Source organism: Chroicocephalus ridibundus, chromosome 7 (genome assembly GCF_963924245.1).
Source record: "Chroicocephalus ridibundus chromosome 7, bChrRid1.1, whole genome shotgun sequence".
Taxonomy (NCBI): domain Eukaryota; kingdom Metazoa; phylum Chordata; class Aves; order Charadriiformes; family Laridae; genus Chroicocephalus; species Chroicocephalus ridibundus.
Window position 1 is genome coordinate 25,194,509 of NC_086290.1, and position 16,065 is coordinate 25,210,573.

Genomic DNA, 16,065 nt, shown 5'->3' on the forward strand with positions numbered 1-16,065 from the left:
GTATAGTCCTGAGCATTTGTCTTCGTAATAGATGGGTCATTTAAATCATGTGCCACATGAAGCCATGAGGAGGGTTTACGCTTGCATTGTACCTATGAGATCTGGTATTACACTCTGGAGTAATGGTAACAGTTAAATCTTCTTTTTCCAAGGGATTAAGCATATCAGCTTTTAGGAAATTGTATGAGTCTTTTCAACACCCATCCGGAAGCTTGCTACCTGCTGTGCTTAGTTTCAGAATCTGGTGTTACCGTTTTCTTCTCTAAAAACTGTTTATTGTCTCATCCATCTGTGTGTCAGATTACTTCATTCCAAAAATCACAGAACTCTTCTGGGAAGAATATGCCCCCCTTGCATGGCTCCCTGAGGTTTCCTTTCTTAGCCCCTTGTTGTAAACAGCTTATACAAGCATGATAGGAGACATGGGCTCTGTAAAATCCTTTCAGAGTTGTTTATTAAGCTGTCTTGGGCTCAGATTATCTTTCTCAGTGAAGATTCACTGGCAGCTCAGCACCTTTCTTTAGTAGAAACCTTTGCAGACTGGAGCGCAAACTGTGACTTTTAGTAGTGGATTAGTCTGGTGTTATTTAGCACAGGTGTTTCTCATTTGTTTCCTTGTACTACGGTGAGGAAGTACACAGCCTGATGCATTGGGGTGAGCGTTTAATATCAGCACATTCTTGGGTCTAATTATTGCTACAGATGTGGGGAGGGGGGAAAGTCTGTGTGCAAAATGTGAAGGCAGTAGAGCAGCAATCCTCCGTGTGCAGAATGTGGGTTTGGGGAATAAAGCAGAGCACGCCCAAGCAGTCCCTCTTGCCTCCTTTATGGCTGTGAAATCTCACCCAGTGCTTAAGTAGGGCTCTTCAGGCTGTTCTGACCACATCTTGTTGTTTCTGGATTTATTTTTTTTTCTTTACCAGCTGTAATATAAGTAACAGCACCGACAAAAGCTATATGCTTTTTTTTTTTCTATAGAAGGGGGTTGATAGAACAGCTAGAAAGTAATCTTTTTAATAGTGTTATACAAGAACGTTAACCAGCCACAGGCTGGGCAGCCAGGGCTGCAGGTACATGTACACTCTGGGGCAGGTGGTTCTGAGCCCACTTTATAGCGGATTTGAGCAAACTCAAGTTCAGCCTGAGTAAATCTTTGTTGATTTTTACCTCTTTTGTTCAGGTAAATCTTTGTTGAGAGTGTTTTATGTGTGAATATTTTAGATGGAAAAAATCTCTAGTAAGAGCATGCGGGAAAAATACTTTCAAGATGAATCATTAGATAATTTCTGATACTGCTGTAGATGACAAGAAGCTGAGAGGCGTATTTTGTGGGAGCAGATTTAGGCTGAGTTGATCATTTGTGCCATTATGAACTCTCATTTTGCACAGATAGTGGAGAACAGATTTTTTTTTGCCTTGATTGTGACATTGGTACAACCTCTACCTGTGCAGTCTAAGCACAGTTTAAGCAAACTGTTCAACACAGAGAATAACCTAGACAATTTTGGTTTTATTTTAAGGGTTCAATTTAGTGGACAAGGGCCTTTGGAGCTGAGAAACGCTGTATCCCCTCAGTGTGCTTGGGTGAGTTTTGATCTGTAGTGCCAGTGAACCGCCTGAGGCGTGGAGTGCAGTTTCTCCTGCAGCATGTTGCTTGAGCTGACGCCTCCTCTGACTGGCAAATAACAGTGTCTGTTCCTGCTGGAAAACATGAATGTCTCGCTTGGAAGGGTGGGATGTTTGTTTTGCTTTAAAGAAGATATGCTCAAGAACAGACCTCCTAAGTGCAACAGCTGCAACACACTTGGGGCAAGTCCTAGATGTCTGCGTTTCCATCTGGAATGCCACGCTAAATGGGCTCAAATTGTGGGCCATCCGAACTGCAGAGCCCCTTCACGGGAACGCTTGGACATGCGCTCCGGAATTTGGCACTGGCTATCCCCAGTCTTCGTAGGCAGCTTAAGTAGAGACGGTGAATTTCTTGAAGATGTACATTTAAAAGAAAAACTTCTTTCCTGTATTGAGAAAATATGCACATATAAACCGCAAAAGGTAATTGTCCTTGAAATTAATTTGCTTTTTGTTTTTAGAAGTGATGAAGTCCACATGATCAGAAGTGAGTGAACTGAGATGATCTTGACTTGTGAAGCCACAGCTATCCCATGAACTGGCTGGGGGACCTTCTCCTTGAGCTGTATAGCTGAAGTCCATCATTTAAGTATGAAAAAAGAGGGAGTTTGGGGCAGTGAGTTGTCCGTGAGGAGCATTCAACCTCACAGTCTGCACACGTATCTATCCTGACATTGTTCCTCCCTTGGAGGGAAGGGGATGAAAGGAACTGTGTCCAGATTCACAAGAGTTACCAGCCTTTTGTTTTCTTGTGGTTGCTTAGCTTACATTATTGACAGGTGTTTTACACATGTATTTAATCTGATAGTATTTTTCCTGTTGGCAGAATGCCTAGATCTGAGAATTACATGCCTTTTATGAACACTGCTATAAATCTAGATAAATTATACTAGAATGTGGCTTTTGACTTGTATGCATGGCTATCAGGGGTTAGTGTTGCCACCTAGACCAGCTCAAGGTCCTTAAAAGTTTGTGGGGTTTTTTGCTGTGGTTTTTTTTTTTTTTTTTTTGGACTTTGAAACTATGTAACCCAGAAGAAGAAAAGATTCTGAACACTGAGGTAGAGTACAGCAACTGCTAAGAAGGGGTCACATAAAGGGGTAGGTGTGAGGTTAGCTAAGCAAATTCTGTTGCCTTCAGGCCCTCTTACATTATTAAATGACTTTGCATCTAATTTGCAAAAGTGGTTTAACAAATGGATTAAAAATTATGTGAACACTAAAGTGCAAAGAATCTAAGTGGCCACAGGATGTCCCCACTGTTCCATGCTGATGCATCCTGATAGGCCTTTTATCCTGCAGTACAAAGCTTGACACATTTAAGTGTGATACTTTGCATGTTGGAGGTTTGGCATTCATTTTCATATTCCCAGTGCTTATTAATTGACAGGGCAACCGATTAACATCTGGTCTAATGGAGGGAGAAGGGAAAAAGGGCAATGCTTTGCTTGTCTTCCTTGCTTTAGAGTTGTCTTTTAACTTCCAAAGATTGAGACGAGACTTGATTTTTTTGAAGTAACAGTTATTCATTCCATGTGAATGAGATTTGGTTGCTCAAATTAGAACAAGAATTTATTCTGAAAGGTAATTTTTTGTCCACTTTTAAAGGCTTGCTACTGTTGGTTTGCACATTGACTAAGAAAGCGAAGGGCATACTTATCTAAGGGCTTGTCTGAACAAGGCTGGTGGCATCGAATAAGCTCAGGTGTGAGAGTATAAGTAATGGTTTTGGGCTGTTAGGGTAACCTGCTGTGGAAGTGGTTTGATTTAAACAGAAGGGAAGCATTATGCAAAATAAATGTATCCATGCAGGAAGCTGGTGCAGAGAATAGCTACAATGATAAAATGTACACCCTCCTTCTGAATAACGTATGTGTCCCAAAACTCTTTATGTGCCATATGTGAGGGACCAGACTGTGGCTGATGCTGCACAAGGATATATGCAGGGTAACGTATAGAGCGTAAGTAGCTTTACGTTAGGGCTGGGACTCTATGTGAAAATGGACTCCCGAGTCCAAGACCATGCTGTTACATGTAGGCTATGTAGCAATGCTTTCCTTAGGAATTCTTTATAGCTACTGCAACTACATCCAGTTGCTTCAGATTTTCAGCACCTCTGAAAATCATAGCCTGTGTTTTGAAGCCAGATAGAATTTGAGATGAGGAACAGTATAATTTTGTGCAGCCTGTTGTGCCTGGAAATCCATGCAGTAAGGCTTTGAACGCTGGCTATGGACAGACATATGTCCACATCCATACTTTTTTTACATGCATGTGGCCATTCCGCCTTTTGGGAAAGCTGGAAGAGGAAACTCTTCTTCCCTGAGCAACTTGTTGCTTTTGATTGTCCCTTCTGCAGCGCAGGAGCTGTGAATTACATTTTTTTTAATCAGTGGCATACTTACCTTTTCTTACTGAATTGAATGCTGCAATGCTGGCAGCATTCTGCAGTATTGTTTATCTGGTAGCTTCCAGGGTTGGGTTGTCTATCCTATTTTAAATGTCTCTGTAGACCAGACTTGTCTAAATAACTACAGTAATTATTCTGCAAACAACAGATGACTCAGATTTCACTAGAGGTGTTTCCTTGGGAGTTGGGGAATGAGAACTTACTTTCTAAAGAAGAACTACTCTAGAAGTAAGCTTGGAGTGCAGCACTGAGTTAACATATAAACTAAGTCTATTCTTGTCTATAAGGACATGCTACCCAAATCTATATGATTAGCTATGCTTTTATTATTGAAAGGGCTCAGGAGCAGACAAACATAAGGTTTCTTAGAGCTCTGTAGAGGCCTTGTGTTGTAATTAGCAGTTCTTCAAAGAAATACCAAGCTTCAACAAATGTATTACTGTTGATTATTTGCTCAGTGAACTGATAGCAAAGGTAAGTAAATAAGCTGCTGTGCCAGCTTCTGTCCTGTTTGCCTGATGTGCTGCCCAGCAGTTACTTAAGCGTATTATAGGGAGGTAAATAAATTGGACCTTCCTTTTTTCAGGCGACATGTCTGACAACTAGCTGTTTTCTTGTTGCCTCTCCTGCATTTTCTTTTTTGACAGCAGCTCACCTGATGGAGTTGATGTGCTATCTTTAACACTAGTCTAGGGTCTGTTGTTAAGCCAGGAAGTCAGTGATGCACCATCTCTTGAAACTCTGTTAATCTAAAATTCTCATTGCTGTATCCATTCTTTCTTATACTGTCATTTTGTTTTGTTTTGTTTTATTTTATTTTCTGTAAAGGTGGGACACATTCTAGTGGGATTTGTTAAGGAAGCAGTTAAATATAACATGACATTTTAAAAATAAATGTACATCATATCTATTGCTTAATTGCACAATGATATATAACAATACTCAGTTCATCCACACACACAAATGTGGGGTTTGTGTTGATGTTTTAACAGGAGGTTCTGGAAGCTTGGGCTTTCTCCCTAGTGATGGTATTTGAAGGTGAAAAGTACAGCTGTATACTTAAAAAAACTGTCAGAAAAATATCTTTTGCAGTAACAGTGGTTACAGTCTTGCATCCTTACTCCCTCCCATTATGCACTATTGAAAATGGATGATTGAAATTGGAGTCAGTGTAAACCACAACAGTATTAATGAAAAATGTGAAAAATAGTTTTAACAGTTTTGCCAAACAGCTTTAAACTGTGCTTAAGGGTAGTATCAGGAAATCTCAGGTGATCCTCTGCAGAACCTGCAGAGGGAATAGCAACCATCTTGCAGACTAAATTCAGTTCCTTCAGGAGGTTGCCTGAAAGTAGTGTTAGGACTTAATCTGTGCACAGAATTCATGAAGAGAAGCATCCCTGGCTAATTCCCTATTTGCATCAGGTATTTGCACTCTTCTTACAAGGAGAAGAGCAATGCCTGACCTTTCTTCTGCATGAAATTGAAACTTCAAAACCACGGTGTTACCAAATGTGTCTGGTGTGTTTGTGTTTTCTCTCTGTCACTGGAGTGTGGCAGAATCTCTTGCACAAACATGACAAGCTAATTGATAAGTGCTTTCTAAATGTGTCCACTTGGCTGCACTGTAGATTTATAAATGTTACCTCCTGGCTTGTTTCCTAAATCAGTACTTCACCTGAGCTTGAAAAACTTTTAATTTCTTGGGATGTTTCCAAAGTTCCAGCACCAGGTCTTTTGTGAGAACAAGACATTGGAAAATCATCCTGAACGTAGTGTAAATGTCTACAGCTTACATCCTCTGCCAGATTTTCATATCTGCTCTTGTATAACATGTTGAATACAGAACCTGTAAATTTAAGTGGTTTTATTGGTCTGTCTGTGTGTCATATTCAGGCTAGTTTTTGGACAAAAGCATTTTTTTTGCTTAGGGTAGGAGGTATGTGAGCTGGGTATAAAGCCACAGGGACTGGCACCCCATCCCACTGGGGTTCGGCTCCCTGGGGTGCCACCTCTGTTCCTGGATGTGTGCATTGTCTGGGCAGGAGCCATGGGAGAGCCTCCCACCAGCCAAAACAGTTGCAGAGGAGGGCTCTGCACCACGCTTCCTGGTCCCCAGTGAGCTCAGCAGCTCCAGTGTCCACTGCGGCAGGGCACTGGGTCTTATGGGGACAACTGGGGCAAAGCCAGTGGGTCTTGTGCACTATGGGGACATTAAGGATGGGTGAAAGGAGGTGAAGAAACCTGCTTGCTTTATGACGGTTGTGCGGGCTCTCACTAGTCTCCATCCTTTTCCTCCCTCTTGAATTGTGTGAGATGTGGCTGATCAGTAGCCTCATAATGCTACAACCTCTTCTATATGGGAAAATGAAAACAAGAGCAATGCACTGTCACAGATCTCTATGATCTCTACTGATGGTTCCCAGGCAAAGATCTGGACTCCACCTCATTTGAAAATTGTTTTGAAGTAATAGGTGCTAACAGTTCCACTTGTTTCGTATCGCTACCATTGAATACTGTAAATTGGGAATTACAGCTCAGTAGAACACCTTCTTAGGATAGCCAAGCATAGCTATCAATTTATGGATTACTTAATTCAAATATTATATATTATTATTACATATTGCTTCATAAAACACAGTATTAGGTTTAAAGATCCTGCATAGAGGAACAGTGTTTAGTAATGCATAGCATTAATAAACAGCATTACTTGGCAGCCTGACCACCCAGCTTATAATAAAGGCATTGGCTTTCACATCAGTGAGATCTTTGTATTGCTGCCAGCATGCTTTCCACAACACTGCTTCATGGTTGTGTAAAACTTGTGAGAGAAGAAGACTTTATAGAAATAACAGGCTACACCATTGTGCAACAAGATTATACGCTGCTTATCATAGATGAAGTGCTAAGTACTGGCTGAGTCATCAAAGAGATTGAGACTGATGTGTGTGTGAGTGGCTGGCTGCATGTTTAACTTCTTCCTTGTGTTCCTTGGTGTAATATTTTCTTAGCTGTTGAGCCTGAGTATTTTCAGTAAAACTTGCTGTGTTTAGCTACTGCTAATTTTGACTAAGCAGCAGTCACAACAAGGAGCAGAAACTTTCTAAACTTGTTATTCCTTAGCTATCTGGGAAATTCCAAATTCCTTAAAAGAAGTTTTATCCTTCTTACCTGATGCTTCCAGATGCCTAGTACACATAGATTACCTGGATTTGTACCTCCAAAATGTGCTTGATCATAATTTGAGAGTGACAGTTTTTACAAATATTTTAATTCAAAAAACTTCCTTTTATAAAATTAAATGGCTTCTTCTCTATTATATTGATGTATAGCACTTTCCCCCTTTTTCTTGTGCATATCAATGACGTTCACTTCAAATACATCTCAGTTATTGCAATGGAATCAAAGACATTACAGCACGTGTCTGTATATCTAGGAAAAGCAGTGGCTTAACTTAAAGCCAACAATAAAATAATTAATGATTTTGGCTATAAAACGTTAGAACAGTAGTTTTTCCAAAACACTTCCTTTTATCTGGAAAATCAGGAGTCTGTTTTACAAAATAGTCTGGAGCATTCAGGAAACTTGCAGGTGAGGTCATTAAAACACTCTAGTGCTACCCTGAGGACAACCAGCCTATGACAACTTTATCTCCTGTCCCACAGTTCTTATGATCAGTGAGCATTAACACCTTTTATATTAAACAGAGAACATTAACATCTTAATATTACAGAGAAAGCTATGCAACAGAAAATAGCAGCTTGCTATTTCCTGTACATCTTAAAAATAGATAGTGATAGCATGTATATTTAGTTATGTGCTATATGAGCCCCTCAGTGTATGAGAGACTTTTTTTGGCATTTGTTTCATTGTTTAGCCCTTAAGACTTTGTTGGGTGTTAGGTGGGGTTTTTTTGGTTTGTTTTGGGGTTTTTTCATTGCCCATAGTCAGTGTTCAAACTGACTGGCAGTATTCAGCAGTCAATAAGCTTTCTTCCAAGGCTGACCAAGGTGCTGGTAGTAGTATCAGGCAACCGCAGCAGCTGTTGGCTGAAACACCACAGTTTCACATTGCTTTTTGTAAGGCTTCTGCAAGCCTCAAATGAGGTCACTGCGTGACTGCAAAAGAGCAATGAGTGAGAAGCAATAAAGTTCTAGGGTCCTAATTTTTATACTTTAAGGAAATAAGGGAATCTGTAGGGGGGTTGGACAAGATGACCTTTAAAGGTATCTTCCAACCCAAGCTACTCTATGATCTGCTACAAAAATGTGGAATGAGAGCTGAGAAGAAACAAAGATGCAGCAGTAACAGGAAAACAGCAGCAAGTGTACCAAGAGCTGTGCTCCAGGGTTAGGGGGTTTGCTGACTTTTAGACCTCTGCCTATTAGGTCATTAGTGCCTGGCTTCAACCTTTGATCTTTCTGCAATTCTGGAAGCTCTCTTCAGTTTTTTCCAACACAAGGCCAAAGTTGTGTGATTACAATGAGGCCATTGTACTAAACATCCCACATATGGATGCAGCACAGAAGACTCAGAGAAGAGGCTTATGTTGCAAGAATGCAACAATCCACATCGTACAATGCATATTCATCTCAAAACAGCCTTTTTTAAGTGAATAAGGCTTGATTGTTTTTGTTTAAACAGAGCTTTTTTGCAGGGGAGGGAAGATGCACCTCAAGACAAGATAAGGGATGGATAATCTAAGCTCTGCTGTGACACATTTGGCAGAGAGGAGGGGGCTGTTTGTCAAGTCAAAACTGTTGGAGAGCAAAGGTCTTGGGGGAGAATGAGCAGCAACAACATGAGATTACAAAAACTCAGGCCCAGCAATGCTGAACTGTGTTATAACAGGAATGAAACTTGGACACCTTAGCTGTAACTCCCAATAATGTTATGCCTGGAAAAACATCAGAGTTGATAAATTTGGCAGAACGGATTAATTAGAGACTTGGCTAACTTGAAATTACTAGTATCTCAGGGAGAAGTGTGTCCTCTGGGTCAGGATGAGAGATGTCGGATGTATGTATTAAGAAGGATTCCCCTGTTTAATTTTCAGGAAACATTTGTTTTTCCCTTGGTATTTGGGTGAGTTATGTAGCAGTGTCTTTAGTCGTTTCTTGTGATTGCCATGCATGACTGCCTTCCCTGTTGATTTTTATAGGCAAGATTCTTGGCCATTTTGGGGGTATCACTGACCATTCAGGAGCATCACTGTAGATTTGGAATTACCATGGAAACACCACGGCTTCCCCAGTGTCTCTGAGGTTGTTCTGGTTGATGGAGTAGAGCCAGCCTGGGAGCTCTAACCTTTTTCCCTAGGCTGTGAAAGCAAAGGACTCATAAATGCCTGTATCGCCTGATTACCCAAGGCTGCTCTCTTACACATTTGCTAACATGTTGCCCCCTTCCTACTTCTAAGGAAATGCCTGATTCTTCCTATCTTTGCTTTTATTGTACTCTACCACTACCGATGATCTGGACTATGGGTCTAATAAGCTAATGGTTCCCAGCAGCACAGTTTTCAAACTGCTTACAGCAGTTTCTTTCTTTTTTGTTACAGCAGCAGTTACTTGCTTTTGGTTACCAGTTAGCTGCGCTAGTGCTTGCCAATTCTGACTGAAGCACAGGCACCTTTTTGGTGTTGCAGCACCTCTTCTCCTTCCTCCTCATCTGTGTGTAGGCTAGATGGTCTCCCTCGGTGTTGCTCAGAGAGCCTGCCCAGGAGCAGTGGGGGAAGCACTGAGTCATGGAAACAGGAGCTGTGGGCGCTGTGCTGGCAGGGTCTTGGAGCACGTTGGGGCTGACTCCAGGACAGATTCGTTCAAGCTCACTCTTGCCTCTCAGGCTTAACCACTGGCAGGCTCTGTCTTGTCCCACATACCAGCTCCTGGGCTCACATGGGGTTAGAGAGGAGAGTCCCAGGATGTCTGTGCTGTAAACAAATATGTAACTGTGGAGCCAAATATTGAAATCTTTTGAAGGTCTCAAAGGCTGGAAGGGCTGTGTCGTGAAATCCGTTTCAGACACTTCAGTTCAGTGACCTTACATCTCTCTTTTCCCCCATTTTTTACGGATTAAAACCAGAGGGAACCATTAGATCATCTGTCTTGGTCACTATCTGACACTTAGCCTAGCTACCAACTTACTTAGCAAACAAAACTGACAAAATCTGTAATAAACTATAATTAGAAGGAATCCTAGGACTATCGTAGGCATTAATAACAATAGGAAAGTTAAGGAGTCACATTGTAATCAGGGGATGGTGTCTAAAGTGCTACCATGTAAAAGAATAACAAAAAAATAGAAAAATCTTCTTATTTTCTTTGAGATCACTGCCAAAGATTTCTCTATTTGGAAATTATGTGCTTTTCCATTATTAAAAAAGGAGCATGACAGCACAGCTAGGCTTCCTGTTAAGATTTGGTATCTTCCTACACAGTCAGTAGGCAGACAATATTTACCAGGAAATGACTGAAAAATCTTTCTGGAATATTGCAGATGCCTGTCTAGAACCAGCTGTCTCTGACAGTCCTGGTAGTGGTATACCTCTAATAGAATCCAGTAATTGGGGATTTATTTCAATTAGTGGCAGCCCTCCTTTTGGGTTCAAAGAGCTTGTTCAGTAACTTACTGCTGTCAGTCACAGCACTTAATTTTATGTCCTGTATCTTGCTGTGTTCAGTCTGAAAAGTGAAACTATTTATTTCATGTTGTTGTTGTTATTTAAGCATTATCACTTAAGCAGCGCATCACAGTGCCTGACAACATGGTTTTAAAAGGTTAAGGTTCTTTAATAAGGTAAGGAACCCGCAACCCCGTGAATTTGGCTTGTCTCGCTGCAGCGTTGCTGTGAAGCTTTGCATGCTTATCCTTGTCTACACTAGGTTTGGTCTGTGTGGGTTTGTGTAAACAAATAGCCAGCCCAGGGGATCAAACTTCTTGTGGAAAGGGGCTGCTCTGTTGCAGCGACTGCCAGTTTTTTGCTCAGGAATAGAGGTGGCCCATGGAGCTGAGTACGGTAAAGTCTCGTCTGTGTACTGGTTGGGAATCATTTTGCGTGCGCACGTTGTTAAAAGTTGGTTGTGGTATACAGAGTCCTCACTAAAGCTCGGTATGTAAAAACTGCAGTCAGCATGGCTTTCCTGTGCCATTCAGAACAGGTAAAATGAGGTGGGACGCTGGAAACCAAGAGCGGGCAGAATGTTCCCTCTGCGGCAAGAAGCATGCCTGTTGCTCTTAAAACCCACTAAGTTGCATTACTGAGCTCAGCGAGTCTGCTGTGTGGGTGAGGAGTTGGAGTGATGGAGACACTGGAGGTGGTGTTTCTCTTCCTTTTTAATTTTCTACTGCTTAGTCGTGCAAAGGCACTTCCCCCTATCCCAGAGCTGGCTGGGATCCCGCAGACGTCGCAGTGCTTGATTTGTGCTACAAAGGGCAAACCTGCCCAAGCAACCGTAAAGTCATCCTGATCGTTTGAATCAGTAATGAACCGGTGCTGAGGCATTCCTGTGCAGGGTGAGGAAGGACAGGTGGACCCTGGAACATGGCCTGGGTGCTCAGCGCAGGCTGTCTGGTCACCCTCGCATGGGGGGCAGGCAGCCTTGACTAGCCCATCTGCTCCTCTGGCCTTGTATGTCTCATTTCCACCTCATGTTGTGCTTCTTGTACAGCTGAGTGCAAGACCCAGGGACACTTGAGGTCTCTCACAAGTTTGCTGCAGTCTCATTTTCACCCCTAAACTCTGCCCAGGACGCACAGTTGGGCCTCTGTTGGTACATGAGGCTGCACTACTGGCTCCAGAGCACATTGAGAAAGCTTTAATATATCCCTAAAGGAAGTAAAATTATGTGAGGGCGTTAGATAACCCAGCTATGTTCTATTCCTCTCCTGGTCAAGTTTGTCCTTGGGCACTAGCACCTGAGGTTGGTGGTCACATTAGCCTGGCAGAGGCTGGCCCTGTGGCTGAGAGGTGGTCCTCCTGCCCCTGCTTGCTGTCCCCTCTACTGTACTGACTCCTTCGTGTGCTGGTGTAAGTGTGCTTGTGGTAAACTCTGCATACAGTACTGTGGCTTAATAGCAAAATGACAGCCTAGGTACCCTTAAGTGGTACATTTTTGTGTGCAGTTGGCACAAACACAGCCTTACGCAAACCTTAAGGTGTGTCCAAGAAGCAGAGTGAGGCAATTGTGTGGCCTGAGGCAAAGGACTTAGGTTTGAGAAATGCATTGCAAAATTTTTGAGTGGGAGGCAGGGAAAAAGGAGAATTGGCCTCTCCCCCCTCGCCCCCCCGGCCGGCTTTTTCCTGTGGCTTGGGAACACAGGTTTGAGCTGTAAGGGTTGTTTTGAAGATTTCAACACTAGGCTCTTTAAATCCCACTCTTTGTGTCTCTGGAGTGACAGAACTGAGGATGGATTTTTCTTTCAGTAAGGCAAGTGCAAACTCTTTCTAAACAAGGAAGACATTTTAATACTCGGAAGCATTTTTCTGTAACTGCAATGCTGCATCTCTTGCATCTCTGGTATTTGTACCCTTCCTTGGGTTGCTTCCAGGGGTGTGCAGGAAAGAAGTATGTAACCGCAAGGAAACTGTCATGGACTCAGAAAGGTCTGGAAACAAAACCAGCTGTGTAAAAATTCAAACGATCTCTTTTCTTCGCTGTTTTTTGTTCTTTTTACAAGATGATGGCAGACAGTGGCTTGCTGGACTTCTGTTTCAGCTGCATGTAATATATTCCAGACTAGCAGAAGACACAAAAGCCATTATACTGAAGGTGTAAATTAGCTTGTACTCAGGACTGTTGCCAGATCAGAGGAGAGTGCGTGAAGCATACCAAATGATGGAGCTGGGTATGCAGCAATGATAATCAGTCCAGGCAGAGGCCGCCACCTTTTTGCTCCAACAGTGTAAGAATTGGCAAGGAGAGAAAATGCCCTATCTTGCAGCTATTCATGAAGAGGAGAGGAAAAGGGTGTTCAATTAGCATTTAGTGTCTCTAGCTGCCAAAATGTCTCACTGCATGTGACTGCAAGGCTGTGTGCTCCCAGCAGAGTGTTTCTGGTGCCCAAGGAGGCTGGGGAGGAGCTGGGGGAAAGCGCCCACCATTGTGCACTCCCGGGCTGCAGCAGCGTGTGAAGGCAGGAGGTGGCTGCCAAGTGAAAACTTCTGCTGGATGGTTGAAGCGTCCAACCCATCTGTGCAAAGCTGCCTGGGGTGTGTACGGAGCTAAAATGAGTGACAGAGTGAGTTCTGGTTTAAACTTTAGCTTCCAGCTCTGTACCAAGATTAAAGGGAAGACAAGAAGTGCGGGTTGGGCATGCTTAAATGTAGGAAGGAAAATTGCTCTTCAGCTGAGCAATGTCTTCATCTTATCCCAGACAGAACAACCTGCAAGCTATTGGCACAGAATGTACCACCTTCAGACATATAAGAGCAACAGTCAGTTGAACAAGGCTAAATTGCCTTGTCTAGAGTTTGAGAGTTTTTATCCACACTCTGACACTGTACTGGATTAGAAAATAAGAAACAGAAGCAGCAGAACGGTGTGAAACACAGCAGTATGGGACCTGCAGCTAAAACAGGGCTTAGATAACTACCGTGTTGTTGTGAGCGACTGGCAGATGAAATCCAGGTACTCCCGGTTTGTGTGTTTTGAAGACAGAAATATGAAATCTCCATGACAAGAAGAGTCTGCTTCCCTTCGTAATAGTTTAGTTTTTAAAAAATAACATTATCCTGACACCTAGGAATCAGTTAAGGACTCGGTCGCATTGTGCTTGGTGCTGGACAGACGCAAGGAGGTGTAGGCCATCAGTAAATAGCTATTGATGAATACAGTTACTTTAACAGATTTGCAAAGCTGCATTGCCCATTTATAATTTTTTTTTCTTTTGCACTTGTTTATCAGAGGTTTCACATTAAATAGACAGCTATATTTATTCTGTTTTCAAAAGTTGCCTGGTGGATCTTGTTTTGGTACAGGCTGGTCTCATTTAGAATGTACGTTGATGGATGTGTGTAGCAATAAGCTGCCCTTAAGATGCTGGAGTGTATATTAGCAGATTATTATCCTTAGAGTTGTTATGTGGATTTTTAGTTATGCTTTAATCTCTTTCTGCCTCTTCCCTGGAAGATTGATTTTTAAGTAGCAAAGCTGATTAAAGCTTTTAAGTTTTGGGTTTAGTTCTTTTTTTAAAAAAAAAAAAAAAGAAAAGGACTGTATGCACTTTTATCTCTTAACCAGTGTTCACCTAAGCTGTGAGTAACTATTTGCTCTCATAGTTTAAAATAAAGCCTTTGTGGTAGTGACTTGTTCCACAATGTTCAGCTTCGACTCTGGTGCTAATTTATTCAGTTAATCATTAAAGGAACAGTATTGCTGACCAGTGACAAAGCAGAGCTTGAGACTGAAAGAAAACTGCTGCACAGGCTTAAGGTGGAAACTGATGTAGGAATAACAGCAATAGACCACCAGCTGGGTAAGAGCTGGCTTTCATGTTCGTTTACTTTTGAATGTAGAGGGAGAGAGTAGTTTGGAAAAAGGAAGAGAAGTACTTCCTAATTCTCTACATGGTGTGAACTCAGTCCAGTCTATTCACTATGATATCTAACAGAATCCATTTAATGTAATGCATTCTTATTTACCTGCACTTGCTTAAAAATGAAAGTGTTTCTAACACAAGCACGTTGTATTGACCTTCAATGTTAACATTAATTGCATTTCCCAGTATCCGGACTGTGAATTGCAACTGAAAGACCTTTGATTTATAATGATGTTAACCATCTCTTTCTGTTTTCTGTTCGTTTTTTTCTTTCAATGACTAAAAAGTTCATGATATTTAACATAGCTACATTTAGTAGTGATAGCATAGGATTCATCCCACTGAACAACAGTGAAAACTGGAAGAAACCTCCATTGTGTAAGAAGTACGAATTTGTGGCTAAGGCCATGGTGGGATCTGGGTAGATGAACTGTGATTGCCCATTTTGCAGCTGAGTTAGGCAGTCTTCAGTAAGATCTGAAAAAAAACACTTCCTTTTTCTTTGCCTCAAATCTCCAAAAGCTAAATGTGGTGTATCTTATGCTTGACCATTTGTCTGTTCAGACAGAGTGCTCCAGTCTGTTATCAGCTGGAGTATCATCATGTTCTCCTGTACACCTGAGAGTGTTTAGCTTAATGGGGGGAATCAGAAACCATTTTAGTATGGATACTAAAGTCATTCAGAAGCAGCCTACGCAATGTGACAGGCGGACTTTTGCAGCCACTTAATCTGATTTAATCTAAGAGATGAATTAGGGACAGTGACTGGAGGACAGTTTTGGGGACCAGCCTGGGGGAAGTATCAAACATTCTCTTTTCCTGGTCAGCTCAGCTTTTGCTCCTCACTTTCTATATTTAATGCAGTTTCCATGATTCAGCAAGCTCAGTACTGAGAAAAGTGTCAGACTGATGTCTATAGGCAGCCCTGTCTTCTATGTCCCTTCACTTGTGTCTGCCGTCCGTAAGCGTGATCCTGCTTTACAGACATTAAAAGTACCTCTTCCTGCACATGCTGTCTTTGGATCCTTTTTCCCCAGTTCATTTTGTGTTGCGTGTTTGTAATGTTTGGCCTGTAATGTTTGTGAACTTGCTGCATAGTGCCCTGTCTAGAGGCCCCAGCTGATGCCATGTGCCCAGGCCACCGGCAGCCAGCTCTATCTCACTGTCTGGGTTAGAGCCTGGATTCATCATTCCCAACTGACCCATGTCCCGAGCAGTCCATGCAGTTTCTGATTATGTGTTTTGTGGTTGAAGAGTGTGGTTGCTGTGCTTAGCTATTGATGGGGAAGGACAGGGCATGCCATGCCTTGTTTTATTACCTGGATGGAGGAGTTACTGCAGAAGTGCGCAATGCAAATTAAATGCAGGCAATGAATATGGCCCTGTTTCTTGGCACAGCTATTAGTAAGGAAATACTGTCTATCTCGGAAAACAATTTAATGTCTGTTTCCTTCATGCTAAAGGCACCGAAGACTTTTAAAATTGCAA